Genomic DNA, 16,836 nt, shown 5'->3' with positions numbered 1-16,836 from the left:
GAATATGATTAAAAGTTGGGAGGAATAAATCCAATTCTCAAATTATATAACCCTGCAGTAAGCTCATTTCCCGCTCTCACACTACAAATATTCATGAGATCTCTACGGAATAAGCATCAAAATACAAGAGGGTGAAATCTGCTTCCTAATTGAATTAGAGAAAAACATTCAGACCGAAGTGTCAAAACACATTATCTCGCATACTCCTTCAAAAGGAACCAGGGCAAACTATATAACCTCTCAAAGCATGGTTGATATGGCCTTATTCCGCATACGCCCAAAGGGGAGAAGCTATATAAGATGCATACATAATAAAGCATAACCATTCCAAAATCATTTCACATATGTCCACAGGAAACGAACCAAATAGGCCATATACCTATCCAGTTAAGTTATGCCTCTTTCAAATGCATTCCACCTGATACTACCTCTCATACATCCCTCAATAGGCTGGCTGGATATAGGAAACTCTCATTAAGACACAATCCATTTGAGATCATATTTCAAATATTGACCAGCAAATGAATAAAGCACGAATATATCAAAACTCATTCGACCTGATATCAGCAGTGCCAACAGCAGAATCTGTAGCAGAATTATGAATTCCCATTCTTAACATTTTTAAGAAGCTTACAGCACAACCGCTGGCCTGAATTAAAATTAGGAGCTCAAGATCATGATGACATGATAGCTTAGTGTAACTATCGGACTATCGTAATGCTATCATCAACGATCAACAACTAAGACTCACACCTAATCATAATTCTCATGACTGATGGTGACAATATTCTTCAATTTAGACCTATCTATACATATACAAATCTTAGTTAGAATCAAAGAGAATTATTAGCTAATAGCTATCTCCATTCAGCCTGGCTGAATTCAATCAATTCAATTTTCAATATGATTAAGTGAAAACAGGGAATAAAATATCTACTTATCAGTGACTCCAATGAAATTGAAAGAATATAATGCAATATCCGGGCACCTAGGGAGGTTCAATAAGCGGCCATGATTACGATAGGTTGAAATGGAATTTGACCCAATACTCGAAACTCCAACCACACAAGCTTACCAATGCATTTCGTGGAATTCTAAAGTCATGAATAGAACAACCCTGCACAAACAAGGCATGCATGGCTGAGACAAGGACTGAAACAGAGACTACTATTATGCAGAAACTGGGCTGAAAAATGGGACTAAAACATGGGCGAAATGTGCTTAAAACAAAGCTGAAATGTGTAGGAAATCGTGGCCAAATCAGGGGCTGCATTGTGCTGAAATTAGAGATTAAATCAGGGACAGATTTATGTGCATGAATCTGTGCTAAACAGAGACAGATTCCTGTGCATGTATTATGCTAAACATAGGCAGATTTTTATGTGCACACCATGCTAAACATAGGCAGATTTGTATATTGTGGCAAATGTGACAGATATGAAAACAAGAGAGGCATTGCTCAGGTGTATATCCAGTGCAGTTTCAACAGCCGCCTGTACAATTCTCATAAAGTAACCCCTCCATGACATTCTGACACTAGGTTGCAATGTGCTAAAAATAAGGGCTGAACTTATGCTTCAAAACAAAGATGAAATATGCTAAAAATGAGCTGAACATAAGCTTGAAATGCGCATAAAACAGGAGCTGGAATGATGGACAGGTACACCTCAAACAGGGGCCAAACATTGACGGAGTTTACGTGAAAACAAGGAGTATCGCCATGAACTGTATTGTGCTAAAACAGGGCTGATTCATGGGTGAAAACTGTACTCAAACAAAGGCTGAAGTGAGGTTGGATTTGTGTTGAAATAGGGAACACTATCACTCATAGAATTGCCAAAACAAGGGCAACAATGGGCTGAAACTGTGAAAATGGTAAAATAGAAAGTTGTAACCATTCGAGCTCCGCTTCTAACGGGTATCCCCACTTGTAATTTGACCCAATGATTAGGGAGTAATGGCCATTTTCAGTGGGCTGCATCTATTAGTTTGTAAGGCTCAAAGGGCAGTCGAATAGTCTTAACAGCTCTCAGAAGCTACATGAAAGGTTGTATTAAAGTTTCGATCGGTTAATAACATGGTAATTGCCCCTGCCAGTACCGGAAGTGATAATAAAAGTAGGAATGCTGTCACTAGAACGGACCACACAAATAGGGGTGATCTATGCATAGTCATTCCAGGTCCACGCATGTTGGGGGAAATGATCGCCACACCAATAGATCTTGATATTTTCTATAAATTATCCAAATGCTATTATAATTCACAAAGGATCCTCATAAGTTGATGAAAGAGGAAAAGACAGACCATGACATGCAACAGTTAAAACAAGTTTGAACTACTATTATTCTTTACACTAAATGAATAAGAAGAGACAATGTGAAATTGAGCACATAATGAAATTTAGTTATGCTAAAGCCATCAGCCAAGGAAATTGAACGAGGGGAGGGCAAATTAAACACAACATAATCACATCAAGAATCTTAAACTAACTTGATAGTGTATTTCTTATTCAACACATAACTAAATGATGAGTGGAAAATTTCATGAACTGTAATGTGGAAATGAGTAACAAATCAGAGTGTCATGTGCAGTGAACAAATGTTAGAAGCATTTCCTATGAGGATCCACAATTGAAAATGACATGCGTAGCTGAGCCAAATTCATGATAAAAGGTAATGTAAGCACAACCAATGCCCTTCAAACCCCCACACAAACATCAAACATTCGAATAAAATAAAATAAAAACAAGTAAATTATACCCCAAGCATTATAAGCACAACAAATTGAAGAACAAGATCTATAGATAAGCATTATTCAGCCCCAAAGAATCACATCATACTTGAAAAGAATTAGATCAAAGTAGCGAGGTACCTTGAATCTGCTCCGATCTCCCTTTTCTTCCTCTGTATTATGCTTAGATCTATGCTCTTCGCATTCGGATCTCTGATCGGTTACCTCTTCTAGTCGAAAACAGATGATATATTTGATCTTATGTTTTCTTCAATTTTCAACTCCAATCACCAAAAACAATTCCAGATCCAATGCTTGCAAGGTAATAGAAAGGCAAATCGTAAGTTTCTACAACCGGATCTAGAATTTTAGACAATAGAAAAGATGAATATGAACCAGATCTAACCTCGGTTGATCAGATCTAGGGTTTCAAAACAAAATAAGCAAAACAAGTTTCGGATCTGAGGTAAAAATTCATGTAAACAGAAAAAAAAATGGTAGAAATTAGATTTCTAAGGTAGAAATCAAGAAATAGAAGAGAGAGAACAGACAGACCTAAACGAAATAGAGCTAGGGTTTAAAATCTGGAATAAATTGAATTTTTGGCTTAGATCTAAGGCACATGCACAGATCTATAGGAAGAGATGGTCAGAAACCATGGAACTTGGTCGGAATTTCAGTCGGAACGGAGAAAATGGCCGAAGAAGATGAGATCGCCGATCGAATAATTGCTGAAAAAAAAACAAGCAATGGATTTCTCCCAAATTTCCTTCTCTCTCTCTCTCTCTCTGATTTTTGCTTCGGATCGGAGGCAAGCTTTCCGGCAACGATCGGAGAAAAAGATCAGCAAGGAAGAAAACGAAAAGGGAAAAACCCAACTCTCGCTCTCCGATTTCTGTTTTTTTTTTTTTTTTTACGAAAATGAACAGTGCCTCCTTCATCTTTTTTTATTTTTGTTTTTTTATATAAAAAAAAAATTTGATATTTGCACCTCCATTTGATGAGGCGCGCGAATCTGGATGAGTCGCGCCCGCCATTTTTGTCTTATTTGGCCTGGGCGCGACCATCACAGGATAATTCGCCCCTCTTCTCACCTGGACAACCTCTTCAGCAGATAATTCACCCCCCTTTGGATTTGTACTATACCCTCTCTCGACTCGTCCTATTTGCCAAATTGGCTCGGAATTTGATGAAATTTGGCGGGAGTCTCGGTGAGACCCCAATCTATCTTATAATACAATCCAGGATCCTACTTGGTGATTAAATGGGGCTTCGCCCAAGCATAACGAACTTGGGTCCGGTCAAAATGGGGTGTTTACACGCATGCATGTATATGGCTTTTGATCATCCTTTGTATGAGAAATAGTATACGTGGTCTTGTAAAAGACTCTCAAACTGCTGGACGTCTATGCATGGGCGTGAGAATAATCCAAACCATCAATTTATAAAGTTGTGCCTCAAAAAATCATTTCCAAGGGTTATCCGAATAGTTCAACTTGATGGACACAACAAAAATTGGTTGTTTTCGCAAAATGACCTCCCTGAGATCTTGACTGTTCTCTTGATGGGCATCTTTATGCATTGGATCGAAGTAGGTTCAAAACTCATTTTTTCATTAAAACAATATGCGGGCCCTCCCTGTTTGATCCAAATCTAAACAAATGTTCAATGCGGACCCACCAAACGGGTCCAAATTCTCCCTTGCTCGGATTCTCGTGAATAACCCTTCTCAACGCTTAGCAAGACAACGCGAAACATGAAGAAAATGACCGAAAAGATTTAAAAATGTAAGAGACGGACGCGGAAAGGAAAGACACTAGAAAACCGATAGAAAAATACTAACTTTTTTGTTGATTAAAGCGGAGCAAAAATGGGGGTTTCTACAGAAGGGTAGTATATTTTTCCCCATTTCTTACTTAGACCACCCACTTCACGAGAAAGCAATGCTAAATGCATTGAAATAGTTTGTCCGGGGCAGAAAAGAGGGCCGAAATATAATATTCCAAGTAGAGATGGGGGTGATTTAAATAACAGGAGAGTGCCAATATTAATTCCCTATATAAACAAGAGATGATATATTTGCCCATTTTCTTACCCAGCCACTCCTATATGGTAAAAGAGTAATGATAAAATACACTAGCAGGGGGGTGGCAAGGTAGGAAAACGGGGTGGCAAATATATCATTTGCCTACAAAAACCCAACGAACTAGGGTTTTGGGGGAGTTTTTCTTCATTAGCAAGAAAATGAGAGCCAAGAGGAGAAACAGAGAGAGAAAGAGAGAGAGAAGATGGAGGGAGCTCGAGCTCCATTCGCCACCACCGACACCTTCGACCACCATCCCACCGGAGCCGTCCATCTTCTTCCCCACGAAATCTAGAGCCCATCCACCATCTTCTCCGGTAGCATTACCGGAATCCGGCAAACCCCACCAGAATCCGAGCCTCCATTCTCCCAACTCCATCGTCTCTGCAACTCCTTCTCCATTTCAAACCTAAACCCATCTCATTCTCTCTTAAGCCTAAACCCATTCTCAAATCCTCCATTAACTCCGTGCCACCTCCACCCACCCAAATCCAACCCATTTCGTCTACCCATCTCAAATCCGACCAAATTCCCTGTAAATCCGACCCCTGTTAGCTCCATTTCTACCACCAACAAATCCCACTTCCATTAACCCATATTCTTCAAATCCCCATCCTCTCCACCGAGACCACCATCTCCCTCAAACCCATCTCAAGCTCTACCTCCACTTTATTCTACTTGCAGCCAACAACCCCAATCCTGGTCGGAATCCGGCAAACCCCACCGGAATCCGAGCCTCCATTCTCCCAACTCCATCGTCTCTGCAACTCCTTCTCCATTTCAAACCCAAACCCATCTCATTCTATCTTAAGCCTAAACCCATTCTCAAATCCTCCATTAACTCCGTGCCACCTCCGACCACCGCCCACTACCATCTGCTCCTCTCCACTAGATCCACCGTTTCCCAAACTTAAAACCCATTTTCATAGCCACCATCATTCGTTCATCCCAGATTTTGGAGTTTTTTCATTTTCATTAGAAACAGGGACAAGGGAGAGAAGGAGAAGAAGAGGGGGAAGCTTTAACCACTATCTCTGCAAGCTGGAGATCCAACTATCACCTCTACAACTGTCGATCTTGATTCCAATCACCATTGACTCATCTCCGCAACTCCGACAATTTTGGCAATTCCGGCAATCGATTCGTCGACCTTACCATCGGATCAAAAGCTTCAGCAATTCCAACTTAAATCCGGCACCGTCACAATCCTGGAGATGCTTGGCCACCATTTTCGATGCCGACGCTAAAGTTCCAAGGAATCCTCTGCATTGGCAATTTCCCTCCAAGCAGGTACTGGGGTTTCTTTGGCAACAATAGTCCTTTATCTTATTTTTATGTAAAATGGGGGCTCCTAGTTTGACAGCTTGTAAGTGTAGTCATTAAGTTGGAAGTGAATTTTGCAAATAAGGTTGACCCTTCCATTTGTGGGCGAAATGCCCAGGACCCACCACATTGACATCTATTTCAGTATCATGAGTGTTTTGATCTTTTCAAGGCCACCTTGTTAATTTCTGCACATGTGGGTACTTTGATCACAAATCGATGGGTTAACTCCATTTGTGACGTTCCTTCCCATTTAATGTCCTTGTTCGCAAGTAGTTGGACTAGAAGACCACTTTCGCTAATAAAGTAAAGTAGATTTCTCTTGCGAAAAATCGTTCTCCCTTTTTCCTTTGCCTCGCTTTCGAGTTTCCTTAGGGTTTGGGGTTTTCTATCATTTTTGGAGTTTCCTTTCGCTTCGTGTTCTCCTTCGAGTTCTTGCGTTTCGGGATTTCTTCCTTTTGTCTTCGGGACTTCATTCGGTTTTCGAGCTCTTCATCGATTTTCAGAGTTTCCATTAGGTTGAGGCTATGACGGACGGCAACCTCTTGAGCCAAACCCCCCTTTTCCAATCAAAAGGGATAAAAAACACATAAAAATCAAAAAATCGTCAAAAACATCAAAAATATTTTTCGAAAAAGCTGTTTCGAACTACGTTGGCTTGATCCCTTCTCACAGGGTACGTAGGTAGCTTGGGTCCACCCAAGTCCAGTCAAACCTTTTTAATAAATATTTTCAAACATTTTAAAACAAAAATGGGCAAGGATGATGATCGCCAGGTCACTCGGAGTCCCCTTTTCATTCCATTTCCGATTTCGATCGTAGTTTTTCGGTTTTCATCGGTTTTCCGACGTTTTATCGGATTTTGGGACGGGCGATGACGTAGCGTGGTCCCTTCACAGGGATTGTCCTCGCTGAGCCCAACGATAGGTCATGACGATCGCGAGACTTGTCCGATCTTCAGCAGATTAGGATCGCTGGGCTTGATTCTTTTTTTGAATCGCCCTCTGAGCTTATCGTGTGTTCCATCTTATTTCCCCTGGCATTTTTGGTTCTCACATGCCGTTGATTTTCTGATTTCTTTCTTTTCTTGCACCTTTTAGCTTGTTGTGTGCTTATCTTAGATTTCTTATGCATTCTAGTTTGTTTGTTCTTCTAGCGTGCGATCGATTGCCATTTTTTTAGTCTTATCTCTTGCATAGGCTCGCATGCTAGTGTGTTTACTTTACTGCTTTGATTGCTTAGCTATAGCGTTTATCCATTCATCTCAGCTTGATTATCTGTCTAAACTTAGATATTTGCTTTCCTTATCTCATTATATCTATCATTATCTGCTTAGCTGTAGCTATGCATGCGATTGTTTATTGCTTTCTTAGATGTGACGAGTTAGGATTAGATGCGATGAGTTAGGATTTGAATGTTTATTTTCTTTGCCCATCCCCGGGTCATGCATGCTTAGATAGACGTTTTCTCGGGGATGATTATTCCCATTTCACGTGATTTTTCCTCAAAACTCTTCAAAGTTAATTAAAAATGGCATAAGAGACCAAGTGCTTGTACTTGGGCGAATTGGGGGTGCTCTTCGGATCTTCCTCATTCGTCACCAGGCACGAACCTTTGCATCTCTGGTTATCCGTTGCAACAGAGTATTTCATAGGGTTCCAGGGCCAGCTCCCCTGGATGGCGACTCTGAGTTACTTTAGGTGCGTCTTGGTTTTGAGGCTCCTGTCTCCGGATCAAGAGGTATCTCATACATATACATCGCCACCCATGCTGTGAGTGGCATCATTTCGAGAGTTCCTTGGTAAAGCTCTCCTTCACATTGTGGAGGTCTCAGAGGATTGACGAGGGATCTCGCGTCCCTCGCTTACCATCCTCTCGGGATCGGGGTTCACAATAGGTTGTGCCCTAAAAATCATTTCCATAGGTTAATCCTAACCCTCCGATCTATTGAGGGACTAAATCTTAGAGGGTTGATCCTAACCCTCTATAGATCGGAGGGTTAGAATAAACCTATGGAAATTATTTTTGGAGCACAACCTATGGTTGTGGCCCATCTCAAGGACGGTTTGGATCATCCTATGGTGAGGGCCATACTGTACTTTTTAATAAAGTAAGGAGTGCGATCATCAAAATATGCTTAACTTCTAAACCGTTAACAACTTTGAAAAAATCTTACAAGATTTTCCAAGAGAATATTGGAAGAGATAATATTTTGCTTATTTCCTAGTTTTTTTCCTAAAATAATGGAAGGGAAATCAATAAAGCTAAAACCGATTAAATGGGTTGGGGGTAAATTTTTCATATTAGAATTTTTAATGGGGAAAATTGACGCAGAGTTTTAGGGACCTTTTAGCAAATATTTTCTAAAAGTAGAACTACTAAGAAAATATGTTTTTCTTAGGGACTAATAAGCAATTATTTTGCCATGAAGGGACTAATCAGCAAAAATCCCATATACCTGGGATTTGCTAGGGACCATAGCAGAAGCAATTTCGCGGCTGGGCTGTTGCATGTGAGAGGAGCCACACATGCTCAGATTTTGTCTTATTCATTTAATTCTCATGAAATGGCTTCTCTCATATGCAATAGCCTATAAAAATGTGTTGATTATGGAGTTTCTCTATCCATGGGAGCCTTATCACCCTAAATGAGCTAACTTAGTCAATTAAAAAAAAAAATTGGCCATGTTTGGCAGCTATGAAACTTTTTTTCCGTGGAATATTAGTTTATCACGTGGTGGGGGATGTAAGTTTGGAGAGGGAGAAAAATGAGAGGGCATGAGTGAGGAGAGGGTGACAAGTGGCTGAAAAACAAGCTCTACTCAAAATAAAATTTTTGTTTCAACTTTCAACCACATCACACGCACCATCTTCTCCTTCTCACTCACTTCCTCTCAATTCTCTCCCAGTCTAATATTCCATGAAAAAGAAATTCAGGGTTGCCAAACACGGCCTTGAGTTTATCATTTTACACCAAATATATTTGAGACTTTCGGGCATGTCTTGAGACCATGAAATATTTTGGGAAATGATCTCAGCACAAACATGTTTTGATAACATGCGCTCATGTATCTTGTTTTTAAGTATTTAATTGTCTCTTAGGCGCTTTTTGGGAACCCCAACAAACCTTTTACTGTAATAAATTATTAGAGTAAAAGGTTTGTTGGGGTTCCCAAAAAGCACCTAATGGGAACCGTAAGTAAAAGGTTTATTAGGGTTCCCAAAAAGCACCTATGAGACAATTAAATACTAAAAGACAAGATACATGCGCGCATGTATCAACATATAGTTGTGCTGAAATCATTTCCCAATTTTTTTTTATGAAATATTTGTTTGCCTACTGTTATGGAGGGGGCAGAGGGAGAGAGCTAGAGAGATTTATTCACTATCAAGTATTGGAAGAGAAACAAGGCTGTAATCATCTTAGTCGTTTTTATCTAGAACCGTTTGTAAAAAGTATTGTACGACACACTTCACACAGGATGATCCAAACTGTTCATTTTAAGGCGACAAAATACATAGGCCGTGTCCAAAAAATCATTTCCATAGGTTGATCCTAACCCTCCGATCTATAGAGCGGCTACACAATATTAAAACTTATCCGTTAACATTTGGATCCTTTGGATCCATTGGACCGTTGTGTCTATTTTCATCCCTAGCCACATCTATGTGATTGGATCGCGGTTGAGTACACCTTGATCAGATGATCATAGGTCCTTGATCATCAAGCACTTTTAGGGTTCGGCTAACAAAAGCTAAACAGTTGATTTTCGAAGTTCTTTATGTTATGCATAGGATGGAACCTTATGGGGTCACCTCACCATGTTCTACAAGTTCAATGGTCTCGATTGCAAGTAAATGTTCCATATGGGATCCTAGAATTAATCACGACCACTGATCTCAAGGCTGTTATATGCCTAGTCGTTCCATAAAAATATTTCCATCGGCAAGAAGTGGCCCTACTGAGAATAATTGTCTGGGTGTCAGCAACCGCAAATTAAATTGCTTCCTAAAAGAGAGATTTTATATAAGTCCGGTATGTTTGAATTGCGGCCCACATCAAAGGATGATCGAAACCGTTCATCTGTTGCGCAAGGCTTAATTACGTTTTACCCCGCAGTTCATCTCCATAGTTTTCTATAATGTGCAGCTCATCTCCATAGGATGTTACTAAACCTATACAGATCAGAGGGTCCAGAGACTGAATGCACATTATAGAAATCTCTATAGATCGGAGGGTGACGAACATCTTATGGAGATGCTCTGTGGGGTACAGCCTGATTACACCGCGGTACAATAAATGAACGGTTTGGATCATCCTTTGAATGGGCCCCACTCTACTTTTCAAACAAAAAAAGACTGGACTGTATAGGCCGGCCCCATATAAAATTTTCCATGAAAACTTGATAAAAGTCAAAGTCTGCAATTGGGCCCCATTGATACACATGATTACGTGAGTATCCCTTATCAATAGTTATCATCTAACCAATATAAAACTATGTCTGGATGGATAACAAATTGGTATGGTGCAACTTTTGCTTTCTTTCCCATGGAAATGTGGTCCCTCATCTTCTTCTCCTTGTCTCTCTGCATTTTCCTCAAACTCCTCATCCCCGCCATAGTCAGAAAAAACCATAAAAAGCTCCCACCCGGTCCTCCACCACTCCCCTTTCTAGGCAACCTCCTATGGCTCCGCGGATCCGTCTTCGACATAGAGCCCATTCTCCGGCAGCTCCGGTCAAAGTACGGCCCCATCATCACCCTCCACATCGGTCCTTGTCCGGCTATCTTCGTCTCCGACCACTCTCTTACCCACCAAATCCTCATCCAAAAGGGCGCCACATTTGCTGACCGACCCCCGGCAACTGAGGCCAGATGCCTCATCAACTCCAACCAACACAACATTAGTTCTGCACCCTACGGTCCTCTATGGCGCCTCCTCCGTCGCAACCTAATGTCCGAAATTCTCAACTCTTCTCGTGTTAAATCTTACACTCATGGCCGTGAATGGGTCCTCAATCTTTTGATCAAAAAGTTCAAATCCGAATCCGAATCCAGCAGTGGGGCGGTCACCGTCCTCGACGGCTTTCGATATGCCATGTTTTGCTTGCTCTTACTTATGTGTTTCGGTCAGAACCTCGAGGAAGATTTGGTCAAAAAAATAGAATATGTGCAACAGAGATTGCTCTTGGGCGTCGAGAGATACAACGTTTTCGCATTCTTTCCCAAGATTGGTATTGGGAAGATTATTTTCCGCAATCGGTGGAACGAGCTATTAGGCATTCTTCGGGAACAGAAAGAGCTCCTCGTCCCACTTGTCAAAGCCAGTAGAGAAAGTCAAAAGAAACAACGGTTGGATGGCAACGATGGAGACTTCTTGTTCTCATACGTCGATTCCCTTCTGGGTCTCGAGCTCCGAGATGAAGGGGGAAGGACGCTTACGGAAAGGGAGATCATCTCCCTCTGCTCCGAGTTTCTAAACGCGGGGACAGACACAACGTCTACTGCGTTGCAGTGGATTATGGCGAATTTAGTGAAGAACCAAAAGATACAATCCAAATTGTTCGAAGAGATTAAAGGGGTTGTAAAAGAAGAAGACTCCATCAAAGAAGAGGATTTAGAGAGGATGTCGTATTTAAAGGCAGTGATTTTGGAGGGGCTGCGGCGACACCCCCCGGCGCACTTTGTGCTACCACATTCCGTGACGGAAGAGATGTCTATAGAAGGGTATGTGATACCGAAAGAGGCAACTTTGAATTTTACGGTGGCGGAGATGGGTTGGGATGGGAAGGTGTGGAAGGATCCGATGGAGTTTAGGCCGGAGAGGTTCTTAGAGGGGGAAGAGGTAGATATTACGGGGAGTAGGGAGATAAAAATGATGCCTTTTGGGGTTGGGAGGAGAATTTGCCCAGGGATGGGTCTTGCCATGCTTCATCTTGAATACTTCGTGGCAAATTTGGTGAGGGAGTTCGAGTGGAAGAAGGTCAAGGAAGAGGAAGAGGTTGATCTCTCAGAGAAGATGGCCTTTACCGTCGTCATGAAGAACCCCCTTACAGCGGTGATCGTTCCAAGGAGAAAGTAGAGAGGGAGTGCAGATATCACTTTTTATGTTTGTAAAAAGGAATAAATAATTGAAGAATATATGTTATGCGTGAAATCAAGTAAAATAATAGTGAAAGAGAGTTGAAATTGCAAACTTGTTATTTGTTTAGAATATTGACCAGCATCAATTCGTCACACATGATGTATGATTTCTTGACGAATTCTCATCTAGCTAAAATATTTGCACTACCATTTTTTTATATTTATAATGTAACGAGATCTCCTTTTCTTTCCTTTTTTAATTGGCTAATGAGAGTTTTTTGGGGAATTGTAAATAGGTTTTTGACTGCAGGTTAAATAAAAGACAAGCTGAGTGTGCCTCATTATCAAAATATGGGTTGAATTTTAGCAATTCAGGTTGAGCTTTTACCATATATATAGTTGCAACTTGCATGAACCTAACTCGAAAATAACTTAGGTTGGGTTTAGAAATCATGGGTCTTGACTTGGGTTGGGTTTCAGGTTGAGAAACCAGACCTAATCGGTTAGGTTTAAAGAAGAAAAAAAACCACCTTTATAGCTGTACTATGACTTTCTTAAATATCTTTTCAATAACATGGTAAATTATATGAGAAAATAGTTCATGCGCTTGAGCGCAGATAGCTCGAGTGCAGGAAACAAGGGTGGGCCAACATTTTTTGGGTGATCCTAAGCATTCAATTGAAAGGCCCCATCATGGATGGGATGTGTACCAAAATCAGCTCTATTGGATCATCATTTGGGGGGAGGGGGATAGACAGATATTGTTTGTCCACAAATCTGCCCATTTTTTACCCCACAAATGGAAGGGTTAGAATGATCCAATGGAGCTGATTTTTAGTACACCCATCTATGATGGAGCCTTTCAAATGAATGCTTAGGATCAGCTAAAAAATATGGGCCCATCATGTTTTCTGCGCTTCTGCACTCAAGCGCAGAAAACATAAGCTTATCTGCGCTCGAACGCAGTAACTGTTTTCTCAAATTATATACTTATATATTAATATAATTGCTTTCACTGATGTGTTTCCGTTTTGGAGCTAAAAAGGGGCCTGATATGACCGTTGATTTAACCATTTAGCGTGCATTTATTGCTTTTCTGGGGATTTGTGCTCCTTTCTTTTGTCTTTTAGTAGAAGTGGCTCAAATGGTAGAAGTTAGGGTTGCTTGTTAAAAAACTAAACTACGTGGGCACTGCTAGGAACCACGCACCCTTAGGCCCCCCATTTTGGGTCGATACCACTCATTAACTTGATAAATGCAAATTTAAATGGAGGTGATTAACTTGGATTTAATGAGGCGCCCATTGTGGTTGTTATTTTATATAGGAGCCTTCAGTTGAGCAACCCTCAAGATAAGGGATTTGCTTGGCAATTTCACAGACAAAATCTAGGGTAGCCTATTCTGGACTCCACCAAAATTATTATATGAGTTTGACGAGTTGGTGCAACGTGTCCTACCAGAACAAGTGTAAAATGATGGGCCCAACTTATGCATTGATTTGGGTGGAGATGGAGGGCCTCACCATACGCAATATGGGTTTGAGAGGAGAGCCCTATCATAGAAAAACATGGGTAGTGGGCCCCAGCCATGGTAAGCATGAGATGTTTTAAAAGTCTCCAACGGAAAATTTCCATTTAAAATTCTTTAGGCTCTGTTCACTTGTTGTCCCGGGAAAGGGAAAGAAAGCAAAGTAAGCAAAATTTTCTCGGGAATCCTTATTTCTCGCCGTTCGCTTCCTTTCTCGGGAAAGTCGAATTAAGGATGTGGAAAAGCAAAACAATTACATGGAAAATCTACTTTCCCACAGATTCATGATTTTCCTTTCTCGCAAAATCGCGCAAAATCGGTGGGAAAACAAAAATCACTTGCCCACGGGAAAATATTACGGGCTACTCATCGCGTGTCTCTCTCCTCTCCAAACCCTCCCTCGGCGAAACCCTCGACGAACCCGCCGGCTACATCATCTTCTCCGGCGAACACTAGAAAGGTTGGTGCTCGTTTCCCTCTCTCTCATTTGCTTTTTTTTTCGCCCAATCTCGTCATTCCCTCTCATTTTTTCATTTTCTGCAAGAAATGACTAACCTAGGGTTCGGATTTGGGTTTTTTTCGTTTGGGGTTGGGTTTCTTATGAACGAAATAAGGTTTTGAGTTTTTTTCTCTTCTGTGTGTTCAGATCTACATCAATACTCATTTTCATGGAGTTTTTTCATTTGATGTGTGTTCAGATCTACATTTCAGGGGTTGTGTTTTTACATATTTTTCAGCCATTTCTTGACGTTTTTTCATGGCTGGTAGTTGTTTCATGTGGGTTTATTCAAAGAAGTAATTGTTTGGAAAAGAGTTGAAGTTTTCATTGTTTCATGTGGGTTTTTTCATTTTGGATTGTTTAGTTGTTTCATGTGCGTTTTTCCATGAATGCTAGTTTTTTCATGTCTGAGTCGGTTTTTCATGTAATTGTTTTGCTATGTGAAAAAACCCAATTGTTTTGCTATGTGAAAAACTCAATTGTTATGTGAAAAACCCAATTGTTTTTTCATGTCTGAGTGGGTTTTTCATGTAATTGTGGGTTTTTCATGTCTGAGTGGGTTTTTTCACATGAATCCATGAATCCATGTGAAAAAACAATTACATGAAAAACAATTGGGTTTTTTTCCATCTTCACTCTTTTCCATTGCTTAAAATAGTGAAAAGGCTATGGCATTTAGCAATTTCATGGCCTGGCCATAAACATCATTGATGAAACTATTGGTTTCAGAGACATAGTTATTATCTGGTTGATTTTGGACATAAACATCATTGATGAAACTATTGGTTTCAGAGACATAGTTATTATCTGGTTGACAAAGAACCTTCAATGCATTGGTGGCAACAAGTTCCTTTTTTTCTTCTACTATTATGAATGATATTAGTCTCTTATCTAGTAATAATTGCTGTATTGGTTTTTTACTACAATGTAAATGGGAATGAGGCTAACTAAAGTTGTTGAAATTTCCCTTGCTTCTTATATGAAATATCATGCATAGTTTTGCAATTAGCTTATATGATTCTCCAAATTGGAATTTGTACAGACAAACATTCTACCTTTAGTTGTTGTCCTCAACTTTATAGAATACTAAATTGACCCATGTATTGGTTATTCCTGTGAAAACTTGGTGATAGGTTCATGTTTAAAAGCGATAGGTTCATGTTTAAAAGCTAAATTAGTGAAAAGGCTATGTCATTTAGCAATTTCATGGAATGGCAAGGGCAGTAGGGAAAATCTCTGTTTTGCTTTTCTGTGTGTTGGGATTTGTCAGTATTGTCTTTAGTATTCTATTTTTCTTATGGTTGTTGATGCTAGCTGATAGGGAGGTCCAGATTTATGAATCTATGTCGATTTCATTGCTGCTCTGAAGATCATTCCTTTATGTTGGAGACCCAATGCTCACATTATTATTCGATCCATTCTTTATTTTTGGTATCTCATTTCAGTGCATTAGTTTCCTCAAGATCTCAAGGTTCGTAGGTACCGCTTGAATTTTGATTCTGCATTTTGATTATCTTTGATATTTTCAGACGTAACTTGTCATTTTCTTCGGCCGTTATTTGTCCATAAATTAAGAGGAAAGTATATTAAAAACATGAAGAAAATGCTATTATGTTATGTGTTGTTTAGCATTTAATGCCCAAAAAAAAATCTTGTGCAAAATATGTTTGATATGGGTTTCTGCATATTTTCCCTTGCTTTCTGGGCAAGTGAACAACGAGAAAAAAACTTTCCTGCATATTTTCCCTCGCTTCATGGGCAAGTGAACAGCGAGAAAGCAAGAGAAAATCACAGTTTCTTTTCCTTTCCTTTCCTTTTTGCCATGTCAGATTCCTTTCCTTTCTTTTCCTTTCCTTTCCCGGGAAAACAAGTGAACAGAACCTTATAGAGAAGGTCTACCGGTAAATACTTTTTTTTTTTTGGATAGAAAACGATTGACACTAAAAAGAAACATTGATAGTGTCTATTATATATCTAATATCTGGGATTTGTTAGGGACCATAGCAGAAGCAATTTCGCGGCTGGGCTGTTGCATGTGAGAGGAACCACACATGCTCAGATTTTGTCTTATTCATTTAATTCTCATGAAGTGGCCGGCTTCTCTCTGCATATGCAACAGCCTATAAAAATGTGTTTTGATTATGGAATTTCTCTATCCATTGGAGCCTTATCACCCTAAATGAGCTAACTTAGTCATTTAAAAAAAACTAAAAAATTGCCATGTTTGGTAGCTATGAAACTTTTTTCCGTGGAATATTAGTTTATCACGTGGTGGGGATGGAAGTTTGGAGAGGGAGAAAAATGAGGGGGCATGTGTGACGAGGGTGACAAGTGGCTGAAAAACAAGCTCTACTCAAAATAAAAATTTTGTTTCTACTTTCAACCACATCTCACACACCATCTTCTCACTCATTTCCTCTCAAATTCTCTCCCAGTCTAATATTCCATGAAAAAGAAATTCAGGATTGCAAAACACGGCCTTGAGTTTATCATTTTACACCAAATATATATGAGGCTTTCGGGCATGTTTTGAGACCATGAAATTTTTGGGAAATGATTTCAGCACAAACATGTGTTGATCAATGTTTAAA

General features: G+C 40.0%; 1 pseudogene; it reads left to right on the top strand.

The window, feature by feature from the left end:
- The first annotated feature begins 10,643 nt into the window (after positions 1-10,643).
- On the top strand, positions 10,644-12,372 carry LOC143885278 (cytochrome P450 89A2 pseudogene; annotated as a pseudogene).
- Positions 12,373-16,836: the final 4,464 nt, after the last annotated feature.

Source organism: Tasmannia lanceolata, unplaced genomic scaffold (genome assembly GCF_043159265.1).
Source record: "Tasmannia lanceolata isolate RefF3 unplaced genomic scaffold, GAP_Taslan_0.1 ptg000008l, whole genome shotgun sequence".
NCBI classification, from domain to species: domain Eukaryota; kingdom Viridiplantae; phylum Streptophyta; class Magnoliopsida; order Canellales; family Winteraceae; genus Tasmannia; species Tasmannia lanceolata.
The sequence above is the reverse complement of the archived record's forward strand: the minus strand, read 5'-3'. Positions and strand labels throughout refer to the sequence as shown.